The following is a 13,213-nucleotide window of genomic DNA, read 5'->3' as shown; positions in this document are numbered from 1 at the left end:
CTCTACCCTTCCAAAACAAGCGAATCCCTTGAGTGGGTGTGTCTCTTAGTGGGTATTATTCATCAGGACTAAAAAGGAGTTGTGACGAAAATCCACTAGCAAGTATAGTGTCATGTGAGGGCAGTGTGGACTCATTTGGAAGCAGATTACTTAGCAGGTAGCAGGAAAGGATAGCTTGAGAAAACCAAGTGCTGGGGACCCAGTGATGAATAGGACCTCAGGGACCCCTGGAACATACTTTCTAAAGAAAGTGACAGATAACATGTAAATATAAAAATGCATAGAAGAATCCAAAGTGTGATGTATGAGGAAGTCAACGAATGGGCTGCCATAGAGAATCAACAAGCAGAATGAGAAGAGGTGAGTGTTCCTAATAGGAAAGTATGAAAAAGGTCTCTGAGGAAGTAATGCTTAAATTTAAGTCCAACAGATGAGAAGAATCTAGCTAAGGAGGGTCTGGAGGAAGAACACTGCAGTCATTATAAATGCAGAAGATCATGAGGTGGAAAGAACATAGAGGAACTCATGGGGAAATTATCAGAAGTTCTTGTGGCTGTAGCCCAAGAAGAGAGGAGAGTGGTTGGCACTGAGCTGGGCCTGGAGGACAGATTAGACAGACAGCTCCTGGCCATGGAAAGAGAAAGGGAGGCCCAAGGAAGACCTGAAGGTACAAGGGGTAAGCAGACGGGTGTGTGAAATGGAGGAGCCAGGGGAGAGACCAGAATATGGTGTGTGGGGTATAGGCGTGCAAAGAATCGAGACATCTGGTTTGGACCTGTTAAGTCCAAATATAATGTTTGTGAGATATCCAAGCCCCTCCCCCTTCACTCCATCTTTATCTTTCTTCCTCCCACATTTGTTGAGCAAAAACTAATAGGATTCCAGTTCTTACCCTAATAAAATCACAGTCTCCAAGAGGTGGGTGTGCAAACACAGACAAGTAAACTAACAAGCACAGGATGGGGAAAGATAGTGTAAAGGGACCCAGTGAACAATGAGGGAACAGCCACTCTCTCTGCCCCAAGGATTAAAGGAGCTCTTTGAAGTAAGAAGATATAGCTCTGCAGATATTGAAAGGTATGGATCCTGATACTGGGTGGAGACATGCGGAAGAGCATTTACAGCAGCTAGAAGTATACATGAAAAGACTTGAAGGTGTGAGAGAAGAGGATAAAATCAGGGCAAGTGAAGTCGCTCTGAGTGGCCAAACACACAGTGCCTTGAAGGGAAGGTGTAGGGTGCTGAGGACCTTTGAGCGCCATGCTTAGGAGTTTGGTCTTAAGCCTGCAAATAAAGGGTTACCACAATGTGTGCTTAAGGATGACCACCCTCGCAGCAGCCAGCAGGAAGGCGTTGAGTGATGAGAAACAAGAGGCAACATCCATTCACTAGTGGCCAATTTTGGGATGCCAATCCCTGAACTGTGAGGATGATTCCAGAAGCCATGGTATGAACTCCAGGGATCATGGGCTGCAGTGCCATAGGATCGCCTTCCTACTAAAGCCCAGTGATGGCTGGGACATACTGTCATGTCTTATAGCTGTGCGACAAAGGGATGCAGGAAGAAAGAACAAGGGAGGCTGTTTTATGAGTTAATAGTAACTCGAGGATGAGAAAACAGACTCCTGGCTCCTATTTTCACTTATTATGTCACAAACCCACTTTTGGCACTTTAGACTCTCCAAAATAAATAGACAAAACACTCTATGAACCTTTATCTCCAGACTAAACCTGCTAACAGAGTCCTAGATTATAGAGGATGATGAATGTGCATTTTTCTAGTAGTCATGCTAACATTCTTCAAATATAAAATACCGTCGCTGTTATAAACTAAAATAAGCATTTACAGTTTCCTGAAGTTTTTTGAAAGTGCATCAACAATTATACTTGAATTATAAAGTCAGCTGAAATGCGAGGCCAGACTGAATTCCAAGGCTGATACATGGCAGCACATTAAAGTGAAGAGGCTGCAGCTGGCCAAGCTTGGAAGGAACAGTTCTCTAAAAGGACAAATTGAGCAAGCTGTTGACAATGACCTTACGATTGAGTATTGTTCTGAGATTAGTTTGAAGAGAAAAAGAAAAGATTCCACAAACCCTAAATCATTTATTAGCTCAGGATATGACTGATACAGTTCCCAGCCCAGAAACAGAAGTTCAAATTCTGACTCTCTGGGGCGTCTGCGTTCAAGCAGAGTTCAGTTCCAAGACCAGTGGATCCAAGGAAGGAACAAGATGAATTCCATCTTCACTACAAATTTCAAGGAGGATTACTTCAAAAAGGAAAGAAACAACATGCTGAGACAGGGAAACTGAAATCAATAGTCTTACGGTGACAGATTCAATTGGAATAAGAAGAAAGTTCATTGGTGTATCAACAACATACTCCCTTGCTTTATGATGATATTTTGAGGGAGCGTAAATCTTCTGGCCTACTCGTATAGCCACAGAACTACAATGGCGCTGCTTTGTTCAGGAGAAATGATAGATTTGTCTCGCCGTGAGTTCTCACCTGGCCCACCTTTTTGATCCACAAGAAACACAGGCAAGATAGCAGCCAATGAGAGGATTGCTAGCTCTTAAACCAGCTCTATCTGACAGTAGGAACAAAATAGTAAGGTTGCGATGGAGACATATTTGATCTTATTGCCATCATTACATAAATGAACAAAAAGTCCTCTTGTTAATTATCTTTCTATTATTTTTCCAGTCCACACCACAATATTTGTTATTTTGGTTTCCAACTTTGATTTGGAATCTAAGCAACTCTAACAGCTACCCATAAGAACAAATATTGATTTGACCAGCAAACGCTCCCAAATTTTCTGCCTCTGAAGCTATGCTAATTTGTTTTAACAGGTAAAAACTTCCAGATTTTATGAAGAAATTACAGGTAGCCGATGACCTTGTCCTTCACATAGGCCCATGGGCGTGTCTGGCCCTCGAATAGATCCTGATTCTTTTGACAGGAAGTCAGAACAAAGTTTGAGTTTTTATGCTATTTCTTTACTAAGTTCTGGGCTAGTGGACTTACCTTGAAGAGGTTTTCAAACTCTACCTAGAAATTAAAGCTTGCAGGTTGAGACAGTTTTATTCTCTTTTCACATCTTTTTTTCCTAATGAAAGGGTTTATTTAAGAACAGGTTCAATCTAGAAAATATGAAAAAAGACATAACTACTAGCCTTTCACAAGTGGGCACATGCCAGCACAAAGTTTCCTGGTATGGGTCGTGAGCACTGAGATTCCCCCAAACTGGCCTTACCCTTGTTACAATGAATTTGGGAGGTAACTGGGGCAAGGTCTGGTGAAAGTCCTGTAAAATAGGTCACCTACCACAAGTGAAAGGAGAGAAGTGACTCAACGGGTAGCTGGGAGCAGGGACGTATCACAATTCTGAGAGAATAGGATTTAGTGATTGTTACACAAGGAAATTGTGTCCAAAGACCCTTTCAAAGGCCTAAGAAAGAAGTCTTTGTTAGTGGGAGTGATTGAATCTGCCTCCGTTACCTTCTTTTACACATTATGGTATCCCGTGACACACCACGCACACCGTTTAGGGAGGTGAGCGTCATGTGATACAGCTTTATAAACACAAAGATGTAAGGTTGGTGTTCTGTTCCCAACTCCTGCCCTACTTGCTGGACCACATATGAAACATCACAGCCCACCCTGTTCTGGGCTCAGCTAATGCCTGGGCACACTTGAATGAATTAGGTACAGAACCTAGAGCAGCTGCCACTCGGCTTCTGTTATTTTTGTTAGGTCAACCTGTATGTTACCCCATCCTCATGTTTATTACCTGATTTCACTGTTTCTCTGAAGACATGGGAGCCCAGGAAAACACATCCTCCCACAGGCACTTTAATCCTGTGTTCCGTCTTTCAGTGAAAAGTCATTTCCAAAACACCCTTCAGTTAGACTGTATAAATGTCTACTTACCAAGGTTATTTTAAAAAGAGTATAATTTTGTTTTGAAAGTGAGTTTAAAATATGTATACATTGAACAGAAGGCATTTCTTGAGACGGATTTTATATCGTTATTCTCCCAGTTTTCAAGTTCATTCGTGATAGTGGTCAGAGGCATGCTTTAACCCTTTCAGAGAGCAAAAGTCCAATTGCACATTATGCCAGTAATGACTGAGATTTCATATTTACGTCACCTCTCATCTACTTGTTGAAGTACTATTTTGCATGATTTTGCTTCTCGTAGCCCCTTCAAATAGTCGGAACATTTAGCCTATTATTTTGATGAATTGTTTTTACTTCTTAAGAAAAGCTAGTAGTATCGTTTTACAAACGAGACAACGCAGAGTCACAGAGCTGTATAACCTGTCTGAAATCAGACAGCGAATTGCATCAGAAGCAGAGATATGTTTTGAAGGGGCTGACTGACCCCAAGCAAAAACAAAGCATTTCCTTTTTAAGGTAGATCACCAACTTAGTCTCAACAATGCCGAAAAATAAAATAATTAAATTAAAACACGAGTTGTTATCCAGTTTTCCACAGAGTGACGGTTGCCACAGAATGTTTTGACATCAGTTAAGCAAAATAGCAGTGCAGTGGTCCCCAATCTGGGGTTGATTTTGACCCCATGGACATTTAGCAACATCTGCAGATATTTTCAGTTGTCACAACTGGCAAGGCAGAGGATGCTCCCAGTAGGGAGCTAGTGGGTAGAGGTTAGGGATGCTGATAAACATCCTACAACGCACAGGACAGGCCCCCACAGCAAAGAATTAATTCCCTGGCCCAAAATGTCAATCATATCCAGGTTGAAAAACCCTGTGGTAGCATATTTCAATGGTACTTTTGCATAAAAAATTAAAATCCCAAAACTGAAAAGTGAGATATTTAGAAGATAATTGCTCCCTTGAACTATTTACTAAAAATTTGACAGTTAAGGACATCTCATTTTAAGATGATTTCAGAAACAATTAACCGTTTATAACAATTCATCAAGGGACACTTCCTGTGGGTCTATTAATACATGAAGATTTCAGAGTGAGATTGACATAGAAAATATTTATCCTACGTCAGAGAATTCAGCTCTGATGATAAGCTTCCTAAAAATGTAAGTTTTGTTTCTTCCAGAGGATCCTTCATTTTCCAAACTCTTTCTCTTGTCTTTTCATTGCAGATGTTTTGTAAATAAGTCTGGGATAAAATGCAACAGAATCGAGCCACGGTAAGCCCCTTCTTCACTTTGAGGGTGATCATGAGAACCATTCTTTCTTCTGATTCATCCCTTTTCTTTGCAGATTGGAAGCGCTTACCGGAATAAGAGAAGAACTTAGTCCCCAAAGCCCTCTCAATGTTTGGATTAATTTCCTTTTTTCAGAAGGCCAAAAAGGACACCAATTAAAGCCAGTTATGGACTATATTCAGACTTTCCATATTTTCACCCCATTCCAGTAAAAGTTCCCCTCCAAAGAAATTTGGTCGAGAGATGGAATGAAAGAATGAGAGACGTTTTATTTTCTCTCCTAGATGTTGGCAGGACTTCACTCCTACATGTCTGAGGTTGTTTTCATCTTGCAAAGTACTTTGATATTTGTGAATGTGGCTACATGGCTTAAAACAAGACCAGTGATAACTCATGCTAATTATTCAGCTTGTATATTAATGCTTGACAAGAGAGAAAAGAACTTTTTCTTCCTTGATGATGGTTGTAAAAATTAAGAAACGCGGGAGGAACGGAAAGATCTGTGTTCTTCAGAGTGATAAGCTTCCATTTCACAGAGTTCTTGCATCTAAATCATCGCAGGAACCCTCCAACGGATGTATTCACCCTTTCAGACTTCTGGTCCATGCAAGCCAGGAAAGACCAGGCTCTGTATACCCCGTTCCCCTACCAGGCCTGCGGGTCTCACCCTTTTTGGTGCTGGCTACCAGTCTGAAATAGGATGAGAACCATCCCTTTCACTCTGCCTATGATCTTTATTTCTAGTCAATATGAACGTCTACGTCAGACATTCCTATGATAATTCGACAGTCCCTTGCTAGATCTTACAGAAGCTCCTAATAGAAATTGGGGTTGGGGGGCATCCCATTTAATCTGTTTAAACTTCCGTTGGATATTTGCAAGTTCAAATAGTTTAAATGTGATGTCCTGGAATATAAACAGAATATTAGTGAAACTATCTTTCCTAGAGAATAAAACAATGAGGTTAGTTTAGGGGTGACGAGTAAATAACCAAGTTGTTTACATTTTAGTAAATCAATAGCTTGCTTTGAAGTGGGTCTGGAATAACAAGTATATATTTCTCTTCAGTTCGGTCCCTGGAATGTAGCTATTCCCTTTGAAAACTGAATGGCAGACCCTAGAGAGGAAAACAGTGTGAGGAGGCCATCTGGAAGGGCAGGAAGGAAAATTTGGGGGAAGCTGTCAAAAACTCTCTGGAGATGAGCTCCCTTGCTCAGAGTCCAGCTCACCCTCTCACAGTCTTCACATTCAGCTGCACAGTGTCCCTGCCCCACCCCCACCCCTAGCCTTACCCTGGACCTTACTGAGGGGCAGGAAGATCTCTTCTTCGTATGAAAGATCTGGATGTCTAAGGCAGGCCTGAGCAAAACTAGGACATCGGATTCAGACCAGCCTCTCACCTGCTATGTTAAAGCCATACTCTGTCAGAAAGTAAATCCCACATTGTAATTCCCGCATAACTGACTTTCTTCAGAAGAGATTACATCCAATTTGGTGCCCGAGTGGTTGATATCCAGGTGAGTTTTATCTTCTCATGAATTGGTGCCAAATTCAGAATACCACATTACAGCATTTGCCAAAGGATAATATAAAGAAAGAAAGTGAGCAATGTAGAATACCGCTCCTTAAGTCGCATTCTTCAAAGAAATGCAGACAATATGTCATAATACTACAACACAAATACCTGTCACTACTCCATCCAGCTGTGGCAGTGTTCCCATGATAGCATTAACAGATGTGTTTGTTGGAATTTGGCTTGTTGTTCCCTCGTTTTTAGGTATTTTTAATGGGGCACTTTCTATTTCCTTCTTCAGAATGATTCCCTCGCCCATGATTATCTTTGATATCCTTAACAGTGTTAAGGAGAGGTCCTGGAATTTCATCAAAACCCCCAAATGATTATTTTAGCTCTTTCAATTTTTTCCTCTTCAAAAATCATTCAACAGAGCAACTAATGAGTAAACATATAGGCTGACTAGAGATTCACTATTTCTCTCCTTTATTCAGAAGTAATAAAAAAAATTAGAAGAAAAAAGAATAACAGTAAAGTCGAGGGGAAAAAAGCTAATGACCAAATCACTCAATAATCTTCATAGACTTGAAACTCAATTGTGAAGGAAAAAAATATCAACTGAATCTTCCAAGTGTCAGGGATTCATTTAATCTTCACAATGGAGTCAATGCCTGTGAGGTACAAATGAGGAAAGAAGAGCTGGTAAGTGCCTGAGCTGAGATTGGAAGCTAAGTTTGTTTCTCTTTTACTGGAAAGACTAAACTCTCTGCTTTCATGCTGCTGCTTCAAGAGTTGGTTGCATAGACCATAAAGCCATGTAATAATCTTGATGTCTGTGCATACTATTTAGGAAGATGCTTCTATGCATCTTATCTGCATCCTAACAGAAGCAGCCCTATCCAGAGAAAAGGGTCTCTGTGAGTAGAGTTTCAGCTTTCAACATGCGCTCCAGTCACCGGGGGGGTTTTGTTGAAAGGCAGACTGACTCAGGAGCTCTGGGATGAGGTCCGAGGTTCTGCATTTCTAACAAGTTCCCAGGTGATGCTGAAGCTGTTGACTCAGAATCTACGTCTTAAGCTGCAGGGAGCCTGTTAGAAGAATAAGGAGCTGCAGTGCCTGGGAAGAGGTTTAGGACAAGAGGGCCAAAGGAACAGACCATTATTAAAAGTAAAACTTGGCCCCCCAAGGGCAATTCCTTCTGTGGATTTCAAAGCCATTTGCAAAACACCTTAGGGACTGGTGTACTCTTCTGGTTGTCTTTTATCACCAGAAGGCTTGGGTTTGCTACCCATGCACAGGTCTGCTGAGGTCCACAGCTGTTTTGTTTGGACAGGATGGTGGCGAAGTCTGAGCTTGCACACAAAGGTCTTGTCGTCAGCACGGGCCTTTCTCTGACAGCTGTTTTCCTTCCCAGCCCCAGGGCTGTGGCTGAAGGAAAGGGAAAGCGATTGCTGAAGAAAGAAGTGGTGGGATCAGCAAGCTGTGGCCATGCCTGCCTTGAAGACCTGTGAGAGTCTGGCGCGCACACACACACCAGATTAGAGATCCAATCCCTAATTTCATCTGTGCACTAGAATAAGTCTAGAATTCATAGTTTAATTAATCTGTTGGCTTTGTGCATAAAAGCTAGTGTGGAAGCACGGACTAAATTATTTCCTGTAATAAAACAAGAAATTTCTGTAAATTACAATGGCTACTTTTCAAGTCCTACTGCTGAATCTGCTGTGTGCCTGTGTGTCCAGGACTAAACCACATGAGTCCCGCCAGCATGAGGTTAGGCATATGCAATCAGCATTAGGCATATGAGTGCCACAGCTAGTAGAATTGATAAAAATCAGGGTCGTTGTCAGCTGTGTAAATTGAGAGGAAGAGGCGCCTTCAGCGACTTCCTTTGGGGAAGGTTTGTTTTGTGCTGGTGAACTGCTCCCCCTGGTGGATCAGGGATTGACACGTTTGTGACTCCATTCTGTAGGGAACAAACATGCTCTGGAGAAAGCAGGGCAGTTTCAGGTTTACAGATATATCCTTCAGGAAAAAGCTAACTCTCAGAGCATCAAAAATAAGTTGTACGCCTAACATGGCCCCTGACTGATTTTGAACACAGCCCTTCTGCAAAGTGCACATGGTTTGTCCTCCCACACTGTGGGCTTTGCCATCTGTATTCTTATTAGTATGGTTGTTTTGAAATCGTGGCTCTGTATTGATTTGAGAGACGTGGAAAACTCTGAAGTTCTACATTTTATTTTATTCCCCTTTAACAATAATTCTTGACCTTTACATGGGGAAAAACCCCACAGCGGGGGAACATTTTGTCATTTTGTTGTGACATCATTTGTTTATCTTACTTCCTGTCTACTTTTAATTCCTGCCTCTCAGAGGTGGTCTTGTTGATTGTGGTTAATTTATGCCTAGATTCCTTGCTCCACATACCTGCTCTCAAGATAAAGGTAAGTTTTACGATTTTCCAAGGATCTTCTTTCTACCTTCAGTATACATTTCAGGGGCAATATAGATAGTTTATGTCGTTTTTGCTAAAGAGTATTTCTGTATGCTGTGCCGTGCACAGAGAGGAGATTTTGCAGGTCAGGCAGCAATGAGAATCTATGGCAACTCTCTCACTCTTTCGAACATTCCGCAACGAGTCATACTGCAGCCTCAGTCCAAACAGTTTATAAGCTAAATAAGGAGGTATTTTAAATATTTATTTAACAAGACATATTTTAAATAACCTACATATGTAAATAGAGCGTTCTTAGCCTGTACATTATTGCCAGGTCGATTCTCATGTTCTGATATATAATTAATTACTGGTTTATTCCTCTGTAAACCGAAGCAGGGAATAAATCAGCGTTGCCAGGTCACTGATGTCAGCAAAAATTGTAATACCCTCTTGTCAGTGAGTCTGTGAAAGGGGAATTGAAACTGTGTGAAATCTGTGGTGTTGGTGCGCCAAAGTGTGTCCAAAAGGCAAGTTTCTATCCCAGTTTTAGTGCTTTTTCCTGATGTCTAGACTTATTCTCGGTGCTATATAGGTGGGTGTGGAATGCACATTTTCTAGTTTGAAACAAGCTCAGAAAGCACATGCAGTGTGATCTATGCATTTTCTAAGGTAGGATCACCTAAAGTAAATGCAAATCATGAGAATTTTAAGCAACATTATGATATTTAGAAACAAGAACAACACAAATACCAGTAATTTGGGTAATTTGTTGGTAGTTGAAAATATGAATGTTTTTAATGGTTAAGGAAAATCTATGCATCCATTTTCAATTTTATGAAAGGAAAATATATACATAGTGTTTTCTTTTCCCCTTAAAATGAGCATCAGTCTTTTAAATATTTCCACTGAAAACTTCTAAAGGATGAAAGCGATGCACTTCAATTTGTCATGAGTATAAAGATCTCTCTAGAGAAGAAAAACAAAAAACATACTATCTTTTCTTTTTAGACTTACTTTCTGACGATGTAAGATGAGTAATCATCTCAAGTACCTCAGCAAATTTTTGGTCTTGGTTAACCATGAGACAAGTGTGTTTCATTTAAACATAATACACATGGCTTACCAACAACCCAACACAGAGTTCTGATTCCCAGTTCTGTGAATTAGCTTGCCAACTTAATTCTAGACAGTGGATTAGCAATATTAATTATCTTGGCCAATGGCCAAAACATCTGGAAAATTTAGTGTGGAAAATCATTTAAAATAATTCGTTCATGCCATCATGACAAACCGACTCATTGGTTAACTGACCTTTTCACTATCACCCAGTTGTTTGGCCACACTTTAAAACATTCCATATTAAATTTGCATCAGATCCTTTTGCTATTCTGCATTGGGAAGAAGCATCAAACCTTTGGGAAAAGAAATATGAGCAACAACAAAATAGATTGAATTTTGTGGTTGGAATGATCATCAGATGCATTCTTAGACACGGAGTCCATCTCTACATTTATGGTATTATTTTGGTGCTTAGAATAAGTGCCCTTTTTTGTAGTCAATAGACGTCAATTAGTCTTAGCAGCTTCTGAACTGAATGTTGTTATGCAGAAACTTAAAGAAGGAAATCAAAGGTTAAATGTTGCTGATCCACCTATCCTCCACGTTTCCTCTGCAATGTAGCCTCATGAGGTGTCAAGGGCATATGCAGAAGGGCTCAGAGAATTGCTTCTTTAGGGATTTGAGATGAATTTTCAGATTCACCAAAAGTAATGTATTAGTTTTTAAAATGAAAATGTTGATGTCGTTTAAGCCTCCCATGTCAATATGTAAAAAGAATTTTCTCCTACATATAAATGGTTGCAATAAGACACTTAGATCATTTTCTCATTAAATATTATTACCACTGATACTTCTGTTTTTACCCTGGTAAATCAAATGTCTCTTTTAAAAAGTCCTGCTAAAGGAGGAGTACACATAATTTCCTCTATTCCTCCTGCCACGTACAGATAAAACCCTGGGAAGTATATAAAACAAACATAAGAAGACTCTGAGAGGTGGAGAGAACAAGGCAGACTGACCAGGGACCTCAGGACCCAAGAAATGATACAATGATGAGTTCTCCGAGTTTTTATTTTTTATAGATTGGACCTTGAACTGAAAAAACCAACAACTCTGAAACCATAATAGGTGCAGACAAGAAAAGATCCAACAAAAGCTTGCTCTCTCTAGCCACGGGACCAGGAAAAGGGCAACTTATCAAGACAGAAAACATTTAGACAATAATCACTCTACTCTAGCAAACACCGTCTAGATACCTAGATAGTATCCAAGGCTATGAATAGGGAGCTGGGACTCTCATCCCTGCCACACAGTACAGATTCCCACCCATCTGGTGTCAGTGGAGGCTGTACAGGGAGCAGTAACAAGGCACTCCTACTCGTCTCATATAGGGAAGTATTACTGGAGGACTAATGGGAAGTGGGAATTCCCACCTCTGCCCAACAGTAGTGAAGAGCATCCTTCCTCTCAGTTGTCAACAGAAGCCAAGTGGGGACCCTGGACTTCTACCTGGCAGTAATGGCGGGGGGGGGGGGGGGTGAACCACCCTTCTTCTATCAGAATAATGTCAGAGGAAGCCAGTTAAAACAGAAGGTTTAAATAAGATCCAGAGTCTCATAACATATTACCCAAATGCCCAGGATTCTATCAAAAGTCACTCATCACACCAAGAACAAGGAAGAACTCAAACTGGATGGTAAAAGACAAAAATTATATGCCGACATTGAGATGACACAGATGTTAAAATTATCTGACAAGATTTTAAAAGCAGCCTCTATAAAATTGCTCCAATGAGCAACTGTGAATATTCTTGAAACTAACAAAAAAAATAGAGCTTCAACATCGAAATAGAAAGTCACAACAAAAAATAGAAGATATAAAGATGAACCAAATGGAAAATTTTTGAACTGAAAAATGCATTAAAAACTCAATGCATGGGCTCAACAGCAGAATAGAGGAGATAGTGGCAAATAGCAGCAAACTTTAATATAGAAATATATAAACTGCCTAATATGAACAACAAAGAGACAATAGACTGAAAAGAAAAATAAGCAGAACTTCAAGGGCCTGTGGGACAATAACAAAAGATCTAACGTTTGCATTACCAGAATCCTAGAAGGAAAGAAGAAGGCAGCCTTAAAAAAATTATTCTAAGAAATAATGGCTGAAATCACCATAAATTTAGCAAAAGACATAAACTTACAGATTTAAGAAACTGAGAGAATCTTTAACAGGATAAACTCAAAAATATTCTTTCTGAGGTACATCGTAGTCAAACTTCTGAGAACTATAGACAAAAAAAAAAAAAAAAGCCCTTAAAAGACAATGAAAAAAAGATACCTTACTTATAGAAACAAAAACAATTCAAATGACTTTGGACTTCACATCAGAAATCAGAGAGGCCATGAGGAAGTGGCACAACATTTTTCAAGTTCTGAAAGGAAAGAACTGTCAACCTCAAGTCCAATATCCAGTGAAATATTTTTCAGGAATGAAGGGAAATCAAAATGTTCTTAGTTGAAGGAAAACTAAGAAAATATGTTGCCAGCAGACCTACCATAAAAAAATGACTAAAGAATTTCTCTAAACAGAAAGGAAATGATAAAAGAAGGAACTCTGGATCATCAGGGAGGAAGAACCAACACAATAAACAAAAATATAGGTAAATATAATAGGCTTTTCTTCTCCTGTTGATTTTTTTAAATCATGTTTGAGGGTTAAAGCAAAAATATAACTCTCTCATGTGGTTCTAAATGTATGTAGAAAAATTATTTAAGAACTATTCTATGAAAAGGTGAGGATAAGTGACTTAGAAGGTAAGTCTTCTACACTTCATTCAGATGGGTAAAATGAGAAGATTGTGATAATTTATGTACATATAATGTAATCCCTAGAGCAACCACTGAAAACGCTATACAAAGAGATCTTGCAGGACATTTGGTCCTGTCCAAAATGTCCATAAGATGTTTAGTCCATGCCAAAAAGTCTGCTATTTGG

General features: G+C 39.9%; 1 long non-coding RNA gene across 1 annotated transcript in view; it reads right to left on the bottom strand.

Annotated features, from left to right (window-relative positions):
* Window positions 1–7,182: 7,182 nt before the first annotated feature.
* LOC139083331 (uncharacterized) overlaps window positions 7,183–13,213 on the bottom strand; it is a 42,633-nt gene continuing 36,602 nt past the window's right edge. Inside the window, exons 5-6 of the long non-coding RNA XR_011539969.1 lie at window positions 10,469–10,569; window positions 7,183–7,388 (exon numbers count right to left, since the gene is read on the bottom strand). This is a non-coding gene — a long non-coding RNA (uncharacterized lncRNA). The remainder of the gene's footprint in view (window positions 7,389–10,468; window positions 10,570–13,213) is intronic.

This window comes from Equus przewalskii, chromosome 1 (assembly GCF_037783145.1).
Source record: "Equus przewalskii isolate Varuska chromosome 1, EquPr2, whole genome shotgun sequence".
NCBI lineage: Eukaryota > Metazoa > Chordata > Mammalia > Perissodactyla > Equidae > Equus > Equus przewalskii.
This window is presented reverse-complemented; position numbering and strand designations above follow the sequence as displayed.